Source organism: Panthera pardus, unplaced genomic scaffold, assembly GCF_024362965.1.
Source record: "Panthera pardus isolate Hobbes unplaced genomic scaffold, ASM2436296v1 HiC_scaffold_17, whole genome shotgun sequence".
Classification (NCBI taxonomy): Eukaryota; Metazoa; Chordata; class Mammalia; order Carnivora; family Felidae; genus Panthera; species Panthera pardus.
In genome coordinates, this window is record NW_026526732.1 from 42,019,212 (window position 1) to 42,025,276 (window position 6,065).

A 6,065-nucleotide genomic window follows, 5' to 3' on the forward strand; every position below is an offset into this window, starting at 1 on the left:
TAAACTCTTTTGAGGATATTTGATTTCTTTTCTCCTTTATTCCCCTCTTCCCTAGTTTCCCCCTGCCTCTTCAACTTTACTCTTTGTGCACAAAAGGTTGCCATTTGGTGTTCAAGTATTAATTTTAATACTTAAATGTTTCAGCCAGTAGTTCTTCAACAGCCCCCATATTGTCTCTGCACTTTAAATATACAATGGACACAGCGTAAACAGTAAGATTCATTTTTATCTACACTCATAATCACAGATTTTTGTATATGCTTTAGAGTAATAACACCCCAAAATGGAAACTTTTAAAATGTTTTATTCATTTCGTTAAAACCATTGGGTCATATCACAAAACGTGACTGAACAAAGAAACATGGAGAGGCAATATGGGGAAGAAAGGACTCAGAATTCTGATGGAGGACTGATAAAGAGAATAAAAATGATAATGTTAATATCTTATACATTTCCCTTCTCTATTTAAAAGAATTTTAAATAAGCAGGCTAGCCTGTAGCATCATTCTTCCAGGCTTCTTGCTCTGTTCCTGTTTAACTGCATTAAAACCTGTCTGTAAGACCCCCACTGGGAGAGGGAAAACATTCCCTTTGCTGGCAGGTGGTCTTTTTGCAAGCACTTTCCAATTGAAAACATATGCTCCTGGGTGTGAGGAGGCTTCTGGTAAGTAGGGGGAGCTCGTGCCAGGGAATGATTGAATTATATAGGCAAATTCAAGATAAACATGTTTAGTCCTCCCTTTTTTTCCAAAATAAAGGTGAAGGCTTTTGATATCATGTAGAAACTCTCTATTGTACTCACCTTCACCTACGAGTTGAAAGTCTTCCTTAACTGTCTTACAACATAATTCAGCACTTAAATCCTCTGTCTTATTAGTCTTAAACTAGTCTTAAACTAAGCAAGACCCCCTTACTTCTCCTTCCTTTTCCAGGTCCTTGCCACAAAAGACCAGTTAGGCTACCAGCAACATGGGATTGGTGTTCTTAGGGATAAGATCCCTTCCTCAGACCTGAGATTTCTTTACAGTTAATTGAAGAGAGGAGAGTTGCCAAAAAAAAAAAAAAATCTTTTGATGAAGAGCCAAAAGAAGATCCCTCCTCCATATTCAAAGTGGAAGAAAAAGTCTTTTGGCAAAGATATTTTAAAACGATAAATTTGATTCAGGAAGGGCAATGTGTAAATGACCATTTGATAAGGAGTCAATGAAAAAAGTTCGAGAAAATAACCATAATGAAATATATCTTAATAAAACATCTTTTACTCACTTCAGACATTTATTATGTCCCTTTCCCTGTCTGGCACATTTTGATAAAGGCTCAATATGGCTAAAACTCTGAAAACTTTGTGTTATATTGCCTAGCATGAAGAAAGTAAGCTTGTCTCATGAAAATTAGAATGTAATTGAATTTTGTAAAGTACGAAGCCCATAACAACGTTTTCCACAATATCTCAAACTTTAAAAATAATTGAGGATTGCACAGAAGCCAGTGAATAACTCCATAATGTGGACAAACATTCCTTACTGCAACCCGAAAGTACTTTATAAATAGTACTGTATTTCAGTGAAAAGAAGAGGTCAAACTAATGCTATTAAGCAACTGGTTATTTAGCTAAGATTTGCTGCATCAATATACAACTGCTTTCCCCATGTCAATGCTTTGTATGAAATTTTTATTACTTCAAAGATCAGAGGTTTCTTTATTGGCTCAGAGAAAGTAGTATCGCCCTTTTGTTCTTCCCTGACAAGAGATTTTCAAATATTTGCTACATAAAGTGAATCTAAACATGTTAAAGGAGCAAATCATGCTGCTTAGCTTGAAAATATTGAAAGTGAAGCATATTCCTCTCATTTTCTTTGTAGCAGAAATATCTTGTGCTGTACTTAAAAACCAATGGTTTATGCGTGAACTCGTTTACAATACATGTAGTGTTATGCGTGTACATTAGCATTCCTAGGAGCTGCATGAGTAACCCAGGAAAAGGGGTCAAGAAAATATTGGACTGTCCTTCAGTTATTACAGACTAGTTAGAAACTGGAAAACAAGCTAATTCTGATTTAAAAAAAAACATAATAATACTTTGTTTTTATATAGCGCTTTTCAGACATGACTTCATTATTTAACAGAACATTCTTCTGAGCGTAGGTAGCAAGAGCTTTCTTCAGTTTATAGAGGCATAAACTTGGGCATAAAAAGATTAATTGATTTCTGCTGGGCAGAGAAAATCCATGCTGAAGGAAAAGAGAGACCAAGTTTCTACAAAGGACTCCAGGGCCTGCTGTTTCTCCAGTAAATAGAAATCACATCATCATTAACCTTTGTAACAAGTTCTTAGAGTCTTTGCCACAACACCAATATGAACCACCTTCATGGCGTTGATTAAAAAGGTTTCCGGGTTTTGTTTATTGTTTTATGCTGACACACTACACTCACATACCATACAGTCATGGATTGAGCAACGGGTTGCTTACATGGTAATAGAGAAAAGATGAAAATCAGTAATGACACTCAAATCTTAATTCAAGAGTGCACAAAGAGTACAACTAAGAATTGTCATTACATACTCTCAGCAAGTACTACTTAAGGCCAAAAAAATCACATAATTAGAGGAATTTTAGAAGCCCATGATTTTAAGAAAATTCCAAACATAATTATAATACTCTTATTAAAAAATCTCTCTGAAATTGCTTTACTTATGTCATTTTCCCAGTCTGAATGTGCTTTCTCCACTGTCACTAGTCTTTTTTCAGTTCATTCGTTCATTCATTCATTCAAAAAGTATTTACCCAGTGCCTGTATTTTGCCTAGGAACTTTGCTTGCTATTGCAAATCTGAAGGTAACTAAGTTAGGCATGATTCTTAGTCCCGAGGAATTTACAAACTATAATCACAAACATTAATTTCTACAATGACCAGATATCATATAGAAAGAAACTAGTTTTATCAGGGAGAAAAACAGAAGCAGAGATCATAGAAAACATGGGCCCCTGTGAAGAAGAATCTATGACTTTTTCAAGAGCAGCTCAAGTTTTTGGGTTTTGTTGTTGTTGTTTTGCTTTATGAATTGTGAAATTATTTACAATTAAAGCAAAAATTTTTGTGAAATGTGTGTGTAAACTGCTGTGTTCTCTCACAGATGTTATAGGAGTTAAGAGCAGGGTTTCTGGCCTCAAATACCTATTCTACCACTTCTGAGATTTGTAATTATTTTACTTCTCTGTGCTTTACTTTTTTCCACTATGAACCAAGATGAAAGTAGTACGTACCTCATTAGGTTTTGTGAGCATCGAATGAGTTAATTTGTGTATCAAGCTTAGAGCAGAGCGTGGTCCGTAGTAATCACTCATTTAATGTTTACTATTATGACAGTCTTGTGGGAAAGATGTGCTGAAACAACTACAGGAAAAGTGTTGTAATTACCCTCATAGAGGAGTTACAGAGGGCTGTGGAAATGCTAAGCAAGAGTATCTGACTTCAGTGTGTGGAGTAGGGTGTGTGTTTGGCAGGAGGCTGTAATATGGAAGTCGGGGTTATCTTCTCTGAGGAAATTATACTGGAACGCAGTAGAATTCAGCCTGTCACACTAGGTTCTAAAAGCAATTCAGTCTGGTATACCCCAACTTGCAAGGGAGAGAATAGGGAGAGTAGAGACTGAGAGCATAGGCAGGTGCCAGGTCACAGATGGCCTTTTAAATGTAAAGAGGCTTGAACTTTATGTTGGCAATAATGAGAAATCACTGAAGTACAAGGGCAACACAATCAATTCACACTTTTGTAAGTTCATCTTGGCTGAAACGTGGAGAATATGGAGGTCAATGATTGAGACATGGGTGATCAGTTAGGAGGCTTTGGTGAGAATCCAGGTGAAAACGTTGGCATTAATTAGAGCGGTGTTAGTGGTGATGGAAAGGAGTAGGTGGATATAAAAAATGTTTACCGGGTAAACCTGATGTTTGATCGGTTTCTGGAGCTGAGGGAAAGAATGTCTCCCAGGATTTGGGGTTTGTTTTGTTTCAGTTAGTGATGCTGGTGGCATTATTTGTGATTGGGATTAGCACAAGGTAATAGATTGGGTCTGGGGGAGAAGAAGTGTCAGCTTTTGACATGATGACTTTGAGGTGCATGGGAGATAGAAACATGGGCAGTTGGATGTGTGGCTACGGAGTTCAGCCTTGGTGTATATCCTCTATAAAATCTTCCATTATCACTTCAGTGGGAAGTCATATTTAGATTCCGGATGCCTCTTCAGGTCTAGAAATTTGAGCAGTGGTCTTGATTTATCTCACAATGTCTTGATTTATAATTAAAAACAACAATGACCAAAAAAAAAAAAAAACTACCTAGTTTTTCAGTGGCTTATAGTCTAAGAGCTCAAATTTATAAAGTAAATTTAAAAGCAATGATTTTTTCTGAATTTGTAAGATATTTTCCTTAATTCTGCTCCAGGAAGATATTACACTCATTTGCATATACCCGTCATACTTCTTAGCATTCAGCACTTCCTTGGTATTATGCAATCCAACTTCTGTTTTTATAAACAGCAGGTGTTTGACTGGGGAGATGATTCCTATGCTTTTATGTCCAGAGCTCTAATGAGTGTTCTAGGTTTTCAGATATGATAACCTTTCATTCAACAGGCATTATTCTAGGTGCTAGAGATTGAGCAGTGAACAAAACAGATAAACGTATTTTTGCTTGGAGAGATTACAATCAGTGGAGAAAACAGTAAAGAAAGGATAATAAAACATAATAAAACATCCAACGTATATTGGATGGCTATGAGTTATTTGGAGAAAAATTAAAGCTGAGAAGATGGAAAGGAAATGATTGTAGAGAGGTGTTTTCAATTTTCAGTGAGGTAGTTGGGGGGAAGTTTCACTAGAAACACGACATTTAAGAACGAAGAAAATGAGGGATGAAACCAAGCCACTACATGGAGCAAGAATGTGTCCAGAGAGGGTACAGAAAGTACAAAGGTCCTGGGTAGTCATGTCTCCACTCCACAGAGGCCAATGTGACTAGAGTAGAGTAAGCAAGAGGGAAAGCTGTAATAGATGAAACTGGAAAAGGAAGGAGGTGGAGTTGCCAGATTGTTTGAGTCTTTTAGGCCATCACAGGTGAAACTCATGGAAGATTTTAGGCAGAGGATGAAATGTTCTGATTTGTATTTTTAAAAAAAATTTAACATTTATTTATTTTTTGAGAGACAGAGACAGAACACGAGCGGCGGAGGGGCAGAGAGAGAGAGAGAGGGAGTCACAGATTCCAAATTGCACTCCACGGTCTGAGCTGTCCGCACAGAGCCTGGTGCAGGGCTCAAATCCATGAACTGGAAGATCATGACCTGAGCTGGAGTCGGATGCCTAACCGACTGAGCCACCCGGGTGCCCCATGATTTGTATTTTTAAATGATCACTCTGGTTATGTTAAAAAAAATAGGTGGTCAAGGATTGAAATAGAAGAAAGGAAAATTGGAATAATTCAAGATAAAATCAATGGAAGTTATGATGTGATGGTTAATTGTAGGAGGCTTGAAATAGGACTGAAATGTATTGTTCAAGTAAGAGATGTATCTGGATGGTGCTAACCTCTAGTCAAGGCATGAAATAACAGTTGGCGCTTGAACGACATAGGTTTGAATTGCATGAGTCCAGTTACGTGCTGTCTACTTACAGATTTTTTCAATAAATATACATACAGTACTGTAAAAATATTTTCTTTTCCTAAAATTTTCTTAATAACCCTTTCTTTTCTCTAGATTACTTTATTATAAGAGTATAGTATATAATTCATATAATATTCAAATATATGTTAATCAACTGTTTATGTCATTAGTAAGGCTTCTGGTCAACAGTAAGATCTTCATAATTAAGTTTCGGAGAAGTCAAAAGTTATACATAGGTTTATGAGTACCCAGGGAGTCAGTACCCCCTAACCTCCACATTTTCTAAGAGTCAACTGTATACTGAATAATAGTGTTGTTTTGTAACCATGAGTCCAGGTCAAATTTCAGGATGTTTTTTATCAGCTTGTTGGCATCATTTATTTTGTTTATAGACAGCAGT